This window comes from Natator depressus, chromosome 21 (genome assembly GCF_965152275.1).
Source record: "Natator depressus isolate rNatDep1 chromosome 21, rNatDep2.hap1, whole genome shotgun sequence".
NCBI lineage: Eukaryota > Metazoa > Chordata > Testudines > Cheloniidae > Natator > Natator depressus.
This window is the reverse complement of record NC_134254.1, coordinates 7,872,944-7,891,749: the sequence shown is the minus strand read 5'-3', so window position 1 is coordinate 7,891,749 and position 18,806 is coordinate 7,872,944. Positions and strand designations below refer to the sequence as shown.

The following is an 18,806-nucleotide window of genomic DNA, read 5'->3' as shown; positions in this document are numbered from 1 at the left end:
GTTACTTTAATAACAGTACTTGATCTCTTTTCATTCCTGGATCTCAAAGCGCTTTACAAAAGGTGGAAAAGGGTCATTATCCCCATTTTATAGACTGGGGAAACCGAGGCACAGACAGGTGACGTGACATGCTCCAAGTCACACAGGAAGGCAGTGGCAGGGTTGCAAACGAAACCCAGATCTCTGGACTCCCCATCTTGTGCTTTATCCACTGCACCATGGTGCAGCCAGGGCTTTGAGATACACTACAGAGACTGGCTCATCCCTGGCCTCCGCATTCCACATAGTTCAGCCCTAAACCTAAACCTAAGTGGATCTTTTCAAGCACTAGCTACAACAGCCAACCTCTGCCGGGGCCCAGGATATACGTTTGGATTGATCTATGGCTTGCTAGAGACAGCAGACATAATACTTGCATCTGGATCTGAACGGCCCCCACATTAGAGGCTGTTTGAGTATTTCTGACCTCTCCTCCCTCCCCTCCACTATTCCTGACATTCATCCACTGAGTCTGGCCTCTCCGCGCATGTGGCCATGTTAAACACCTTCCATAGCTGGAAAACAAAACGGCAGTAGTGTTGGCGGGAAGAGGGGAAAGAGATGGGAGACTGGCCATCAGTTTCAAACCAAGCATTTCAAGACTTCTGCTGGCTTTGAAGTTATTCTTTCCATTGTACGGATGGGGAAAACAGACCTAAAGAGAAGGTTTAGAGAACCCAGGAGTCCTTGCTCTAAGCACTAGGCTACATGCCACTCAGAATGGTCTAAATTCCTGAGTAGCTACCTAAGAGACAGAGCAAAAACTCTCCCAAAATATTTATACTCAAACTAGGATGCCACCAGAGGGTGACTAGCTCATGGCTTTGACATCACAGCTGCAACCTTTCACTTCCTGAAATCATAAGAAATGCCCGGGACAACTTTTTGCAGCAGCATTTCAAAAACCAATAGGGTAGCACCATGGGAATGAACTTCACCTCCACCCGACAATCATTGGCTGAATGGGCCAACAACCCCACCATCCCAGCTGTCCAACTATCATGAACAAAAATCTCAGAGCTCTGCTGTTATCATTACCCTAATACCATCTGTACCCTTTAGCATATGGAGGTAGCCTTCTAATTCACACCTATCTAGGTAGCATCTCACGCAGTATAATGCGGTTTCACACGTTGAGAATGCTTCGTGAACCACCGCCACCGAAATGCAGCTACCTCTGGGGTGGAAGGTGGCAGCCAGCTAGCATGCAGCAGAACAATACATGTAAAGGGAAACATTTTGGCCAAGGCCATCTGAACAAAACCCCTGCTCATCTATAAAGTGCCCCTGGATCTTTGAGGTCTGGGTAGAGCAAGCAGGAGTTCAAGTTCTTGCTGGGAAAAACCCTTCCATGCCACATTGGACTCAAGCTTTGGTTGAGGGGCTCACTCAGACCTGCAGGGATTTGAACCTGTGGCTATAAGGAGGGTTTCCCTTTAGGGGGCAGGGGGCATCCGGGGCTCAGCGCAGCATTTTAAAATGATCAGGCACATTATAGCTCAGAGAGCCATAACCAGGGCCCCAGTGACTACAGATCACCCGAGGTCTGTTCTCCGGCCCTAGGGGCTCCCCACAATGGAACCACAGCCCCAGTGAGATACCTTTAGTTATTGCTGATGTAAGAGCCTCATTGGTGACAAGAAGTCTCCTGGAAGCTCTTAGAGGGGAAGTGAATTACCCAGTGCCTGGCTGACAAGAACAGGGCTCGCCTTCCCTCTGCTACCTGCAGCCATCACAGCGGGCCTCTTGGTAACTCCATTACACGCCCCGGCTCCTGCTAATCAAACAGCAAATCCGAATAATGGAATCATCACTTGAAATTTCAGCCCCATCTCCATGTGCTAGACAGCTTCATCGTCCCCCTGCACTCAAGGTCTGTGCCTTTAAGATACTGGAGCTGGGCTAGCTTCACCCCACCTGCTATCTATCCTTGGCTCTAACCAGGTGCTTCTTGTTCCTAAGGCAACAGACCCTCAGCCCAGTTAGCTCCCTGGAACATTTCTTGTTAATTTCATCACATGCTGTATATGCCCTGGCTGAAAGGCAGCATCTGCCTCTTCTCCCTAGAGACTGCAACCCCCCGAGACACCTGGTTACTATAAGATCTCACCCTCAAACCTGCGGATATTACATAAGAACAGCCATACTGGGTCAGCCCAGTTCTGTATCCTGTCTACTGACAGTGGCCAGTGCCAGATGCTTCACAGGGAATGAACAGAACAGGGCAATTATCGAGTGATCCATACCCTGTCATCCAGTCCCAGCTTCTGGCAGTTGGAGATTTAGGGACACCCAGAGCATGGGGTTGCATCCCTGACCATCTTGGCTAACAGCCACTAATGGACCTTTCCTCCATGAATTTATCTAATTCTTTTTTTAATCCAGTTATACTTTTGGCCTTCACAACATCCCAAGGCAATGAGTTCCACAGGTTGACCATGCACTGTGTGAAGTACTTCCTTTTGTTTTAAACATGCTGCCTATTAATTTTACCAAGTGACCTTTACTTCTTGTGTTATATGAAATGGTAGATGTCACGTCTCTATTCATTTTCTCCATTCATTATTTTATAGACTTTTTAGTCATCTCTTTTCTAAAATGAACAGTCACAGTATGGACTGTTTTTAGTCTCTCCTTGTATGGAAGCTGTTCCATCCCCTAATCAATTTTGTTGCCCTTTTCTGCACCTTTTCCATTTCTAATATATCTTTTTTGAGATTGAACAGCCAGGCCTGTATGTAGTATTCAGGGTGTGGGCATACCATGGATTTATATACTGGCAGTATGATATTTTCTGTTTTAGTAGCTATCCCTTTCCTAATGGATCCTATCATTCTGTTACGACAAACCATTTCGCAGTTTTGTCCCATCCTTCACCATCTTGGGTGGGCTCACGGCACCTGAGCTGCACAAAGCTACACAAAGCGCCACTGTCCTCTGTCCTACTACTCACTAGAAGGGAACAAGAAAGAACCAAAGTGAAGTCTCCTCGCCAACATCTGCACTGAACTGGACACAGCAGCCATCTCCTCTTTACAGGTAAGCAGAATCCTTCCAAGATTTAAAAGAGAACACAAAGGCATAACAATTGTGTGGCTAAAACACTACACTTTGTGTCAGGGACTGTACAGAACAATACTGAAAGCTGTACTGTAGCACTTTAACTGAAGAGTTCAAGCACAAGGTGAAGAACATTAAAAGAATTCATAATAATTACCCAATTCGCTTTTCATCGGTAGAACTCAAAGTGCTTTAAAAAGCAGGTCAGTATCATGATCCCTATTTTACAAATGGGGAAACTGAGGCACAGGGCAAGGAAATGACTTGCCCAAGGTCTGCCCTCTGTCTGTTTATTTTCCCTGTCCTGGGCACACAAAAAAAGATGTCAGCCCTGGGGGTTCAGGCAGAGAAAATCCAGCAGATTGGATTGTACAATTTCCTAGGAGAGACATTCCTCATGGCAGCTGGCAGGTTTCCACTACTCTTTGTCATATCTTTTATTAGCACCCTGTTAGGTCTCGGGGTCGAAAGCCCCTGCCTCTGTTAGCGATCTGTATGTGTGCAGGTATATACATACGTGCTCTATAAATAAAAAAATCCATTGCTAATAGAGATAGAAATCCTTGGAGGAGAGGAGGAGCAGTAGATTTCCAGTTGCCCTCATCGCCCTCTGACAGCATCACTCAGCTGCTGGGGCATTCCACCGCCCTGATCTCCTGCCGGTTTTGTCCTTCTTGGCAGAGCTGGGCCCCGCACTCAGTCCAAGAGCAGGAAGCGTCTCTCTTTGAAAAGCGGTCCCAGGACTATGCCATCGTTTGTTCATGTGCAGCTGGAACCGTTGTGAGTCTGACAACCATTTCCTCACTGGACGCTGAATCCTTCTCTCTGTTCCCCCGTGGCCCAGTGCGCTGCATGGAAGCAGGGACGGGTCAGGATCTAGCCAGAGGATCACGGGGGAGAAACCCCACTCTTCTTGGAGCACATCATCTATCCATGGGAAATGCAGAGGCTGTTGCAGCTTTGCTTGGCTTCTTCTTCAGTCTGCGGCCTGGCTGGGTCTCAGATTGTTTTTGCCTGAGGCCCGGGTGATTTCTCAGCAGTTGTGGCTGCTCTGTGAAGCATCCTCACACAGTCAGGTAATGACAGGATCTGCAGATTCCATGCATACCTGGCCTGTCCATCCTGCTGTTGCATTGAGCTCATTACCTGTCAGCACTGCAGCAACACAGATAGGGATGAGGCAAACTAAAGGCATTTAAATAACTGACAAGAGTGTGTGTGGGTGTTCACAGGCACCTCTGCCCTCTAAAGAATAAATGGACACAAATCAGACGTCAAGAATTATAACGTTGAAAAACCAGTCGGAGAACACTTCAATCTCTCTGGTCATTCGATTACAGACCTAAAAGTCGCAATATTACAACAAAAAAACTTCAGAAACAGACTCCAACAAGAGACTGCTGAATTGCAATTCATTTGCAAACTGGACACCATTACAATAGGCTTGAATAGAGACTGGGAGTTCCTGTGTCATTACACAAAGTAAAACTATTTCCCCATGTTTATTTTCCCCCCTGTACTGTTCCTCACACGTTCTTGTCAACTACTGGAAATGGCCCAACTTGATTATCACTACAAAACGTTTTTTTTTCTCTCCTGCTTATGGTAACACCCATTGTTCCATGTTCTCTGTGTATATAAAATCTCCCCACTGTATTTTCCACTGCATGCATCCAATGAAGTGGGCTGTAGCTCACGAAAGCTTATGCTCTAATAAACTGTTAGTCTCCATTACCAATTGGAGTACTCCTTTTCTTTTTGCGGATACAGACTAACACGGCTGTTACTCTGAAAACTGCCAACAGCTTAGCTGCGTATCATAAACCCAATTGCTAATGGAGATTATCCTGCAGCTCAGTAAGAGCAGAATTCAAGTTCTATCCCTGCTGTTACTATGAAGTTGTATGTGGCAATAACTTAGAATCATAGAATATCAGGGTTGGAAGGGACCTCAGGAGGTCATCTAGTCCAACCCCCTGCTCAAAGCAGGAACAATCCCCAACTAAATCATCCCAGCCAGGGCTTTGTCAAGCCTGACCTTAAAAACTTCTAAGGTAGGAGATTCCACCATCTCCCTAGGTAACGCATTCCAGTGTTTCACCACCCTCCTAGTGAAAAAGTTTTTCCTAATATCCAACCTAAATCTCCCCACTGCAACTTGAGACCATTACTCCTTGTCCTGTCATCCACTACCACTGAGAATAGTCTAGATCCATCCTCTTTGGAACCCCCTTTCAGGTAGTTGAAAGCAGCTATCAAATCCCCCCTCATTCTTCTCTTCTGTAGACTAAACAATCCCTGTTCCCTCAGCCTCTCCTCATAAGTCATGTGTTCCAGTCCCCTAATCATTTTTGTTGCCCTCCGCTGGACTCTTTCCAATTTTTCCACATCCTTCTTGTAGTGTGGGGCCCAAAACTGGACACAGTACTCCAGATGAGGCCTCACCAATGTCGAATAGAGGGGAACGATCACGTCCCTCAATCTGCTGGCAATGCCCCTACTTATACATCCCAAAATGCCATTGGCCTTCTTGGCAACAAGGGCACACTGTTGACTCATATCCAGCTTCTCGTCCACTGTAACCCCTAGGTCCTTTTCTGCAGAACTGCTGCCTAGCCATTCGGTCCCTAGTCTGTTGCGGTGCATGGGATTCTTCCGTCCTAAGTGCAGGACTCTGCACTTGTCCTTGTTGAACCTCATCAGATTTCTTTTGGCCCAATCCTCCAATTTGTCTAGGTCCCTCTGTATCCGATCCCTACCCTCCAGCGTATCTACCACTCCTCCCAGTTTAGTGTCTTCAAACTTGCTGAGGGTGCAATCCACACCATCCTCCAGATCATTTATGAAGATATTGAACAAAACCGGCCCCAGGACCGACCCTTGGGGCACTCCGCTTGATACCGGCTGCCAACTAGACATGGAGCCATTGATCACTACCCGTTGAGCCCGACAATCTAGCCAGCTTTCTATCCACCTTATAGTGCATTCATCCAGCCCATACTTTAACTTGCTGACAAGAATACTGTGGGAGACAGTGTCAAAAGCTTTGCTAAAGTCAAGGAACAACACATCCACTGCTTTCCCTTCATCCACAGAACCAGTTATCTCCTCATAGAAGGCGATTAGATTAGTCAGGCATGACTTGCCCTTGGTGAATCCATCCTGACTGTTCCTGATCATTTCCCTCTCATCTAAGTGCTTCAGAATTGATTCCTTGAGGACCTGCTCCATGATTTTTCCGGGGACTGAGGTGAGGCTGACTGGCCTGTAGTTCCCAGGATCCTCCTCCTTCCCTTTTTTAAAGATGGGCATTACATTAGCCTTTTTCCAGTCGTTCGGGACTTCCCCGGATCGCCATGAGTTTTCAAAGATAATGGACAATGGCTCCGCAATCACATCCGCCAACTCCTTTAGCACTCTCGGATGCAACGCATCCGGCCCCATGGACTTGTGCTCATCCAGCTTTTCTCAATAGTCCCGAACCACTTCTTTCTCCACAGAGGGCTGGTCACCTCCTCCCCATGCTGTGCTGCCCAGTGCAGTAGTCTGGGAGCTGACCTTGTTCGTGAAGACAGAGGCAAAAAAAGCATTGAGTACATTAGCTTTTTCCACATCCTCTGTCACTAGGTTGCCTCCCTCATTCAGTAAGGGTCCCACACTTTCCTTGGCTTTCTTCTTGTTGCCAACATACCTGAAGAAACCCTTCTTGTTACTCTTAACATCTCTTGCTAGCTGCAACTCCAGATGTGATTTGGCCTTCCTGATTTCACTCCTGCATGCCCGAGCAATATTTTTATACTCATCCCTGGCAGTGAGGTTCCTAGATTGGCCATCAAATTCTCCACACAAGCAGGTTCTACTGGTAACACAATGGTTTCCTGTACATGGCTGTCTCTCTCTCTCTCTCTCTCTCACACATACACACACACACACACACACTTATTTGTGGGGAGGTTCTCACAGTTTTGACTCTGGTCATCTGGTTTCGTGGACACTGAACAACTTGCAATGGATTCTGTAACATGGCCACACACACACACTGGGTGTGCAAGTTCAACACGTGCATACAACTCCCACTGACTGCGATGGGAGTGGTGAGCATGTGTTTGAGGGCAGAAGTGGGCCCAGAGTACTTCCAGTAGCAATTCCAATTATGAGACTTAGTGCAAGAAGGGGCTGGTGGACTCTGAAACCCAGAATTCGTAGCAGCAAGCTGGATGTGTCTGTGTTTTGAGTGAAAGAATAATAAAGCATGGTGGATTATTATCAGCATACTCTACTCCAGTGCATTTCACGGGCTGTATAGTGATAGAACATACCGTATAATGATAGATTGAGCTCCCTGAGCCTATTCACCTTAATAAAACGAAGGTTGAGGAGTGACTTGATCACAGTCTGTACATACTTTCATAGGGAACAAATATTTGATAATGGGCTCATCAGTATAGCAGACAAAAAGAGCCAACAGCTGGAAGTCGAAGCTAGACAAATTCAGACTGGACATAAGGTATATATGTTTTTAACAGTGAGGGTAATTAACCATTGGAACAGCTTACTAAGGGTTGTGCTGGATGTGCCATCACTGGCAGTTCTTAAATTAAGATTGGATGTTTTTCTAGAAGAACGGCTCGAATTCAATCAGGAATTATTTCAGTGACGTTCCCTGGCCTGTGCTACACAGGAGGTCAGACTACATGGTCCCAGTGGTCCCTTCTGGCCTTAGAATCTATGAACAATGTAACTGTGACATGTAGTGCCAGGACATACAGAAAGCAGCCATGTTTGTTCCCAGAGCTGTTGCAGCTTATTACAAAGGAGATGCAACACACTGTGCGCGCTCTCTCTCAGGGAGACATTACTGTTGTTTTTCCTTGCAGCCACTTTCTGTAATCTGAACTTAAAAGAGTTCAAAAATCAGGACTCTAGCCCCACCAAAAATGAGAAGATTTGCTCAAAAATCGGGAGGTTGAAAAAATAACGTATTTTGGGTTCCTTTATTCGCCTTTTAGTGCTGGAATATTTTGGGGTCACATTTTTAAAGATTTTCTCTGCAACCACAAGAGCTAAAAACCAGACTTTAAAAAAACAGAGCTCCTCAGCTAATAACCTGATTCCAACAGCTGGGGATTTAAGAAAAATACCAAATATTGTGAGACTCATAATAAAATCATGAGAGTTGCTAACATACAAGGACTACAATTTCCATACATAAAAAAGAAATAAGCATACCAGGAGTCTTCAATAAACCAGATGCACTGTACACAGCAACCAAACAAACCCCCAGCATCGCTTTACCCAAAGTGCAAGGAGACAGCATTTAAATCGAGAGAGAGGCATCACTAAACACATCTTTTGAATGCTGGGATCTGATTGGCTAAAGACTATTAATCACATGACCTAGGAATTTCATAGCATTCCACGCATATTTACTGCGAGTGGACTAGTTCTGTGAATGAAAACAAGGCGTTCCCCTCCTCAGCCTTTTGGCCCATCCCCAGCACTGGGTGCCTCATGCTCATATAAATAGCTCGGCCCATTTTTGCAGAGACTGAAGGGGTGGGACGAGCACCACTATGACCTCAGCACTTTGTTTTTTAAGAAAGAAGAGTCTGAAAAATACTCCCTCTTTCTGAGTGTTAAAGGCACCAGGCCATGGTCTCGCCCTCACCCTGCAAGTTTTACCCTGCCTGGATCCCTCCTGCATTTCAGCTAATTTCCTCCTACGCACCACCCAATCATCTCGGCTGGGTGTTTCCTTAGAGCATGACTTCATGTCTCCTTCCACACAGCTCATCTCTCCACCCTCACACCTGCTCAGCCTTCCAGAGTCAACCTGTTCTCCGACGCTGCCTGCTCCCAATGCTAGCAACTGATCTCTTCTTTTTGTGTGGCATTGTAACAAATCTGAGACTGCTAGGCATGTTAGCTGCTGGGCTATGCCCCAGGGCAGTTGGAACTTCATGGCAGCAGCAGGGATAATAATTCAGGCCCTCCTGCTCCAAAAGCACAGAACTTCACAGCTTGAACCAAAGGTGACTCTTTTTGGGTGTATAGGGGATACACGACACAGCTGAGCCATTCCAGTCTCATCCCCTAGACGGCTGTGTTGCACACACTGGTCAGTCACGGTATTTCTCTTGGGGACAGATAACTGATACCTTCCCTTCCTCTGTGTTTGTAAGATGCTCTTTGCCCCTACAGCCATCGGTCGCAAAGTTTGAACTCCAGGGATGGACAGCAGTGTCCCTAGAGGAAAGCCCTATGCTCTGGAATTTACTCCCTCTTCTGGTCCAGAGCCAGAGCACGGCTGCTGTTAAGAGTGCAGTGCACTTTGGCTTCATCTACACTGGGGTATTTAGCCACCAGTGTAAACCTCTAGTGTAGATGCACCGCACCAATGTGGTTTGCAGTCATGGTAAGTTGCACCATTGCAAGCCGTATCTTACACCAGTGCAGTGTCTACACTAGAGGTTTCCATTGATGTAGCTACAAGCGTGGCTAAAAGCCCCTAGTTTGGACAAGACCTATAGCCAGAGTGCATTTATCCTGCGCATGGCCAGGGATGGTAGACGTTGGATAATAATAATAGTACAGAGGAAGGACAGTCTAGCTTCAGACTTGGGAAGAACTGGGTGTCCCACAATTCCCTGCGTTGCCACAGACTTCCTGTGTGATGTTGGACAAGTCACTTTGCCTCTCTGTGCCTCAGTTCCCCATCAGAGCACTGCTCTACATCAGAAGGGTGTTAAAGAGTGTGAGGTGCTCAGTTACTACGGTGATGAAAACCATATAAGTACCTTAGATAAATAGGATGGTTTCGATTTGGGCCACTTCACTTCAATTTCTGCAAGGAGCACAGCTACCCCACCAATGGATGCAGGATAAATAAGCAGCCTGGAATAATTATACTGAGCCAGCAGCTCTCCTAGCTGGTCATTAAACACTCTCAGTGCCCCAAGGCTTGGAGCACTGGGGCTCAAACCGGTCATTAAAAGAAGCGTCAGGGCCAGATCAGCAATTTACTTGCTGCCTTCGGTGCAGAGACATTGCACGGACAGTTTGTGGGCCTGACTTTATAGCTACCACTGGTCTGCCATGCCCTTTGATCACAGAAGCTGTGACTGTACAGGGTTTAACACCAGGCAGCAGCATGATACAGAGTTAGGTGGGTGCAAAGGGGACAGGGTGTAGCTGGGACTGAGATGTACGGTGCCCTGTGAATCATGGGCATCTTCGCAACACCCAATCAGACTCGAATTAGTGCCTAGAACCTACCACCGCAATGCAAGCACGCAAGTGCTGGATCACCAGCAGAGATTCTATAGCAGCTGAAAAGGACCCAGGTTTGAGAGGTCCTGAGAAATTGAGGCTGCAGGTGCTCAGCACCTCTCAGGACTGGGCCCTTATGGTTTGCCAGGCCCATGCAAAATCATGGAGGCTTTCAAAGGGAGATTCCTAATTCACAGTCACGCTTGCCACTCTTCCGACTCATCACCCCCCCTGCGAGATGAGCCAGGATTGTTATCCCCATTTTACAGTAGGGGAAAATGAGGCACAGAGCGGGGGAGTAACTTGCTGTTGGATCACACAGTGGAAGTGCTGGAACTAAAAGCGGGATTTTCACCTACAAAGGCAGGGGGCACAGGTCCGGGCACAGCACCAGGAGCCAGGAAACTATTGCCTCCTCTGGCTGTGGAGGGAGTTGGCAGGTCACTTCCCCTCAGTGTGTTTCCGTAGAATGGGGACAAGGATACAGACCTAATTCATGGACACGTGGGAGGTTGGGAGGACTGAGCATGTGCGCATGCAGGGGTCTCCTTTAGCTCAAGTGCTGCAACTCTGAAGGTCCTGCATTCACACCCTGCTTACCTCCCATGCACGGGGTGGGGGACACCATGTGCTCATCTTCCTCAAGATCACCAGTGCCATCCTCACAGCTATACTCAAGCAGAACCCACCGGACGCGATGCAGGAAGCTGGGGTGGCATTCTCTGGCCTGTGTTATGCATCAGATTGGGGATTGTCCTGTCCCTTCTGACCTCAAAACCTAGTCACTGTCCTAACGCCCATGGCCCTGCTCTGCCCCCAAACCACCACCAAGTAAAAGAGGAAACAGGCTGGAAAGAGACGCCTGCTTGTGTCCAACCTGAATCAGCGTCCGCAGACCTGTCTGGCTGTGATTTTAAGTTTGGTGTGAAGATCTAACCCCCTGAGCATGCCTAAGGATAGCGGTTATGGGCAGCTTTAATGATTAGGCCTTCTAACAGTTCTAACAGTCCTGGGGCCGAGCAGCCCTTTAAATGACTGGAAGAACTAGGAAGAAAAACACCACCTAGCTGCATTCCTCACCTGATTATCATAATCAGAGCAGAGCTGGGCGTACGGGGGGGGGACGACGACACGACTGCCTGCTGCCAGAAATAGGCAAGGGCCCTGCAAACCCACCTGTGGCATGGGAGGGAAGTCCACTGTTGGCAAACAAGCCCCAGCCTGGAGAGCCAATTGGCTGCAGAGAGGGAGGAGAACAGAAGGAAGAAAAGAAAAGAAAAGAAAAAGGTGGCAGCCTCTTTCAAAACCCAGGGCCGCCCCTTGTTTTCTGGAAGTGTTATGATTCAAATGGCACCAGTCACACATCACGGGCTGGCTCACCGAGAGCTGACACAACCAGGCAAGGTAAGTGGCAGTTGCTGCCCTCATCATCTTGATGGCACCTGGAGATAAAAGACCAGACGCTGCCCTAATGGGTTGCTTGCCTTGGGGCACAGTGGCCACTGCCTCCCTAGAGGCAGGTTTCCTGCTTGCCAGTGACCAAAGACACCTCCTGCATGAAGTCAGGTCTTGCCAAACCCCTAGCGTGAACTGCTGTAGCCTAGCATTCGCCACACTGCAGCGTTGCCGCATGCACCAGGCGTCTGCACCAGCGTGGCTATGCCAGGGGCTGGACTTGGGGCAAACCTGGTGTGCAGCCAAGGCCCTAGCCAGCCCCGAGTTCCCAGGGCATGCTGACGGTGGGAGGGGGCTAGTAAGAAAACAAAGTGGATCGGAGAGTCGGGCTTGCGCTAGAGTCACGCAAGGCTTCGGCAACAAACCCCAGGAGCCTTGCGGATGGCGCCTGGCTTTGATGCGGCTCCAAGAGGCACGGTGGCTGAGTGGTTAAGGCGCTTGACAGCATTCCTGAAGGTTGTGAATTTGAGTCTGACGTGATCTCACACTGAAAGGTCACCTCCAGTTCACCTAGCTACAAAATGGGTACCTGGTCCATCAGGTTAGGCCAGTCAAAGGTGGTCGGACGCGATGCTGGCCACATCACTGCCTTGTGTACCATTGGCTATGAAACTGATGTGTCTTAACCTTGTCAGCCCGATGAGCCAGACTGAAACCAGATTTGGGGAAGGACAAGCACAGTATGTGGATGGGAATTAAAAACTGGGACAGAGGTTCCCCTCCCTGCACTACTTGACGCCGGCCCTTCGAGGTTCTCGGAGAGGGGAGGGCAGACATGTTTCTCCCCCGCCCCCTCCCTGAGTCTTCATGGACAATGTTCCAGGCCATTCTCAAAACTGAAATCCAACCAACCTGCTGCATTGCAAGAAATAAAGGATTTTTCCTAATGAAAACACTGATCCCAGCAGCAATATGACAGCACGGGGGTGGGGAATGTAGCCCTGCGGGATCTGCCAGCCGATATTCGATGCTTCGGAGGGAAGCAAACCCTTCCGCATCGGGCCATGCTGGGCCCAATGGGGTACAGTTCCTTCCTGTCCCCTGCAGCGATGGATGGACAGGAGGCTGGATTTGTCCTTCGCTTCCCCAGGCAGGAGTGTTAGTAGCAGTCAGGACATTTTCGAGCCCAACAAGGCGAGCAACTCAGTCATCTCCGGGGCCAGGGAATTAGTGCACTTCATACCTACTCTGCCTAAGCAAGAGGAGAAAGAAGCAGCTACAGGTGGGATTTTTGGAAGCACTTAGCATTGGCCTAGCTCTGCCCCATTGACTTCAATGAGCATTTTGCCAATGACTCCAATGGGAGTGGAGCGCTATAGGAGATCCCATGGTCCACATATACACCCCAGTCTCTGGGTGGCTAACACAGGTTATCAACCCTCAGCCTCACCTTCCCCTAGGGAGTCTCCCTTATAAAGAGATACTGCTCACCATGATTTCTTGTCTGAGCAGTGTGGCCTATTGGATAGAACACTGGACTGGAACTCAGGAGACATATTCCCAACTCTGACCTGCTGGGTCAGCTCAGGCATATCAGTTCCCTGCTCCGTGCCTCAGTTTCCCCATCTGTGAAACTGGGATAATGATGCGGACCTCTTTTGTAAAGTGTTATGAAATCTACTGCTGGGAAAGTGCCATATAAGAGCTTGGCATTAAGGTTCCATTTCTAAGCAGTCATTAAAGGGTTAAATCAATGATCAATAGAGGTTTTTATAAACAGTAATCCATTCTCAGATGTCAGCGTGTTGTCTATAACTGTCTTCTGACGTGCTTACAACCATCTCGCATATATGCTACTCGTGTCTGCAACATGCCTATAGTAGGGTGGTCATCGTTTATTAACCCTTTATACCAGAGGTTCCATTTCTAAAGGGTTTAGAAAGCAGAAACAACAGAGTACAGCAAAGCACACCACACTGCAGTCTCTGCTATAACCGGTACACATTTGTACAAGGGCTAGTCAGAAATTTTGCCTAAATGTGTTTTGGTTTCTTTGCCCCAAAATGTGTTTTGGTTTTTTTGCCAATTCATCAAAACCAAAACTGTTTGCAAAACCGGGCGTGGTTCAACAAGACACCTGCTTTGAAAAACGTTGGTAAAAAGAGTTTAGAGATTGTCGAAACATCCTGTTTCTAACACTGAACTGGAAAGTTTTTGGGGGCGGGGGTTGAGTGAAATGACTTTTCATTTAGAAATTTTCATAATTTACACTGAAAGGTTAAAAAAAAGGTTGAAATTGAAATGAAATGTTTCAATTGACCTGAACCAAAAACACTGAGGATCTCGGTTTGCAAAAATTGTCAGGATTTTGACTTTCCCTTCTGATTTGGGACAGGAGAGTTTTTTGAAATGTCAAAAATTCTCATGGGACAGGAAAACCATTTCTTGGCCAGCCCTAATTTGGATGGTTACAGTGGAGAACTGCATTCCCAGAGTATTTATAAAGTATCATGTAACCGCCCACCTTGTCTGGGTTACAGGAAAACATGAAGGCTACGTTTATTTTGCCGGAGGGAGGCAGGTTCTGGGCAATTAAACTTTGATCTTGGGGTTTGTGCCATCACTAGAACTTCAAGTTGGAACAATGATGGAAAACTGTAAGCTCTTTGGGGCAGGGTCTGTCTTTTTGTCCTGTGTTTGTACAGTGTCTAGCACATCGGAGTCCTGGACCATGACTGGAGCTCCTAGGGGCTACCGCAAGACGAATCATGTATATATTAAAGCAGGCCAACACAAGGACCTAGGAACAACAGAGTTCTAGTCCAGGTTTCAACACAGACTTGGTACGAAGCCTTGGGCAAGTCACTTCCGTTTTCCTAGCCTGTAAAATGGAGGGGCCAGTCCTGAACGGCACCATGGGCTGGGAGTACTGTTTAATGTTTACAAGGTGCAGCCACTAGTTTTGCTTGCAAAGCCCAGTATCCTGCTGCTTTGTATAAGACCAGGGGGAGAGAAGGAGGAGTTATCAAATGGATTGGGAACAGCTCCTGGCTGTATGGGGGAAACCATTCTAACCGGATGGTTGGAGCTGACCAGCTAGCCACATAGTCCCCAATTTATTAACAGAGGGAACACCAGGCTGCTTCAAGGAGTGAGGCTGGGGACTGTGCCCTGGGGTTGCCCCTCAGTGGCTGCAGATGGCCAGCCTCCAGAGCCTATCCAGTGTCAGTTCAAAAGGCAGACGACCGGACAGTCTGACAGCTCAATATGGCTTGATCATATGTACATGCGCATGTCTTTCATACAGGTCTGTCTTTTTTACACACCCACTTCCTCCTTTGTGAGGCACTGAAAAGACTTCACAAAGAATAATCAAAGCTGTCAATAAAGGCTGGATCTCTCTCTTATACCAGAGCCCGACTTGAACTGTTCTGCCAAGAGATCTCAGCCGTATCTGTGTTTATCTCTGGATTTATTGCCTGACTTTGCTCACCGGGCTCGGACAGTAGAACATCTTTTTCAGAGCAAGCCGACAGCCCTTCACAAACCACAGTCTGCCTGCAGCCCCTACAGCATGATGTGCCCACAGCCCAGCTGCCCGCCCCATGGCATGGTCAATTACCCTAGAGAAATTGACCCTTCCTGGGCCATAAGCCACTGAACACTCTGGAGCAGAGACAGGAACCAATTTCTGCTCAACACATCTCAGGCAGTGTAAGGTTAATGCTTTATGCATACATATGTTCACCTCCCGCCCTATAGCGCATAACTCTACTCATTCTTTCAGAGACGCCAGCCTTATTAGGCACTTCCTACACCTTTCATTTATCTCAGTCCCACTATGAAGTGGTTTAACCCGTTGGAGACCTAAATATAAACTCCACAAAGCAGAGACTTTATATAGCTAAAGCCCCATGCACTTCTAATCCCAACAAACAGCAGGGTTCATTGCAAGTCAGGTGTATGTCAGTCCAAACACCAGGGTAAGTAGTAAAGTCTTTTAGCTTGCACCGACATGGCATTCGGTGTAACTTACACTCTGAGGCAGCAGAAAGGGGGTGTGAGACAAAACAGCTTGTCTCTCCCTCCCTTCCCCCTGCCCTCCATTTCTGAACACAAGTCTGAATTTGGTAAACAGCCGCCGATCTATATCGTGGGCCAATCCAAAATCCCGGGTCCACAAACTTTGGCATGTTCAAAATCCGGAGGCAACTCTACGTGCCGGGAAAGGCTCTCTTGCAGCCATCTTTTGAGGGGGAATCCCAGACAAGGCACATCCTTTCCGAACCCCAGCCTGCAGCAGACTGCACTGTAACCATGTAACGGTCTTCACACCACCCTTTGCCAGAGGCGCTGGAACTAGGGGTGCTGCCACACCCCTTGGCTTGAAGTGGTTTCCATCTTATACAGCGTTTATAGTTTGGTTCAATGGCTCTCAGCCCCCCAACTATACAAACTGTTCCAGCACCACTGCCCTTTACAAACACCTAGGAAAACATTTCCCCCACGCTTTTGTCGGACAGCAGATCCTCTTTGTGCTAGATCGACCCCCAGGACATTCCCTGTCACCCCCATACCCTGCTGCAAAGTCAGGGCAGCCATGGGAACCAGACACCCAGATTTACCTCGACTCCAGAGACTGCCACGTCTGCCGATGCCAAGGAATGAGAGGGCTAAAAATCCAACCTGTGGCTCCAACGTGGAGGGACTGGAGGCAGAGCTGGGAAAGCAAGGGAAGCTCCCGGTAGAAGGGGAAAGGGGGGAAAAAGGGAAGGGAAAGAAGTGGCAACAGCGTCTCTCCTTGTCCTGGTAGGGCTGTCTGTGAGAAAGGACCGTCCCAATGCTGGAGGGGCTGGAAGGCTGATAAGCGAGGTTTGAAATCTGAAACTGCAGGTTGGCTCAGTCATATATAAACACACACACACACCCATTCATTCTGCTCTCACGCCACCCCTGCACGCTTCCTTGGTAACATCAGGCAGCCCTCTAGCTGTACCACTGGAAAATAGGCGCTCAATGAAATTCACAGGGGGCGGGGGCAGAGAGAGACCTGTCAAAAAAAGCAATCCGCCCCTGTGTCTTCTCAGGATCAGTTCTGGAAGGAAAGCTGCTCAGAGAACAAAATCAAAACCTGACATCCGTTTTCTCCAATGCCGTTGAGGGAACCGATCTGTTTTATATCCCCTGGAGGACAGCTCTGATTCCACAGCCTGCCAGGCAGGGGGGTGGGAACCATTTGTACAGTGGGGGTGCTGAGAGCCATTGAACCAAAACTAAACCCTGCATATGACGGAAACCACTTCAAGCCACCATGCTGCCAGGATAGAAACATCCTGCTCTTGATTGCAAAGCAGTTTGCGAAGGAGGGCAAGGCTCACCAAGCCCATTTCACAGACAGGAGACCCAAGACACAGAAGTGACTCACCCACAGCCACGGTCACCCAATGGCAGAGCTGCAAACAGAACCCAGGGCTCCGGAGTCCTGTTTTAAGGAACAGCAGCTAGTGTGTTTACTCCAGCACATTTCTGACCTGCACAGCTGTCATGTTTACTAATATCAACACCACCACCGGGCACTTCCATCAAACTAGAGCATTGAAGTCCAGACCAAACATTATTAACTCACCCATGCAACGCCGCAATGTGATGGCATCGCCACCCCCATTTTCCAGAAGGGGAAACTGAGGCACAGTGAGATTTTTTTTTTTAATGGCCTACTGCTAAGCGTGAAATCCTGACCCTGTGAAACTGAGCAGAGGATCTGTGTCATTGATCTCCACAGGGCCAGAATCCAGAGATCTCAAAGCACATTGGAAAGGAAAGTCGGTATCATCGATGCTATTTTACAGGTGAGGAAACGGAGTTGCAAAAAAGGGGAAGTGACTTGCCCAAGGTCACACGAGGTCAGTGGCAGAGCTGGGAATAAGATACAGGTCTTCCAACTCCCAGGAACTATCCCAGGAGGGAACTATCCAGTGCTCTAGCTGCTGGATGGAGCTGCCTCTCTCAGGCAATGAAATAGTATCTATACTGTATGATACACTGTATGCATTTATATGTACTAATATTACATTACTTAGGGCATATTGTCTTATCGCCATTTCAGAGCCCGACCGGGCGAGCCCACTGCAAGACGGGACCCCAAATGAAGTGACTCACAAAGGGCTTGTGAGCTTGGCGCTCGCTCTCAGACTGCAATGAAAGCTCCTGGACAATCATAGTGCCTCTTTCTAAAACAGGACCTTCAGTCTGCAAACTGCACAGCAGCTGGCCCAGATACACGGCGTGGCGTCAGGTTGACCGGTGCTCCATTCCGAAGCGCCACTGAGCTCATCTGACATGGCTTTTCAGCCCAACAGCAGATCCGTCTTGCTCCCCAGCCTGTGGCCAGTATCCGACAGGGTTTTCCGGTAATCCAGTATTTCTAAAAACAAACATTCACCGGTGCTGGAGGGAACTCTCCTGTAGTGTCAGGAGAGGAAAAGAACTACCTGACCTACGAGCCGGACTTTCCCAGCTCCGAGTTCTACAGCCCAAACCCTGCTGCCATCAAAATCCACGGCTTTGAGGTCAGTGGGATCCAAATTCAGCCCCATGCTACCTTATTCTTTCTGAGATTATTTACGGGGTCCAGATGGTGCCGCTGTGATCATTCTGTTAAAAGGAGATTCCAGGATCCTGAGAGCCTGGGAAGTCCATAAGCATGTTAAATGCACCAACCAAATGAAACAGGATTTCAGAGCCAAACCTGCATCTCCAAGAGGGGCAGGTGGTCAGAGCTTTGGCCAAACCACACCAGGCTGGAGATATCACAATAATATTACGTAGCTCTTACGTAGCACTTTTCACCCGTAGATCCCAAAGCATTTGACAAACCTGGTCAGTATCATTATCCCCATTTTATGCATGGGAAACTCAGGGCACAAGGAGATGAAGTGACTTGCCCAAGGTTACCCAGCAGCAGAGCCAGGATCTGAACCCAGCTCTCTGAGTCCCTTCATCACTTGGTCCCATTGCTCCCCCGGCATTAGAGGGGCTCCAGA

At 48.3% G+C, this 18,806-nt stretch overlaps 1 protein-coding gene across 4 annotated transcripts in view; it reads right to left on the bottom strand.

The window, feature by feature from the left end:
• PLEKHA6 (pleckstrin homology domain containing A6) overlaps positions 1 to 18,806 on the bottom strand; it is a 129,724-nt gene that overhangs the window by 75,804 nt on the left and 35,114 nt on the right. For 3 of the 4 annotated variants that reach the window (XM_074936390.1, XM_074936391.1, XM_074936392.1), the window contains exon 1: positions 16,389 to 16,532. The exons of the other annotated variant lie outside the window; for it this stretch is intronic. The gene's annotated coding sequence lies outside the window, so the exon portion shown is untranslated. Of the gene's footprint in view, positions 1 to 16,388; positions 16,533 to 18,806 lie in introns of those variants that run through there. 4 annotated transcript variants of the gene reach the window in all.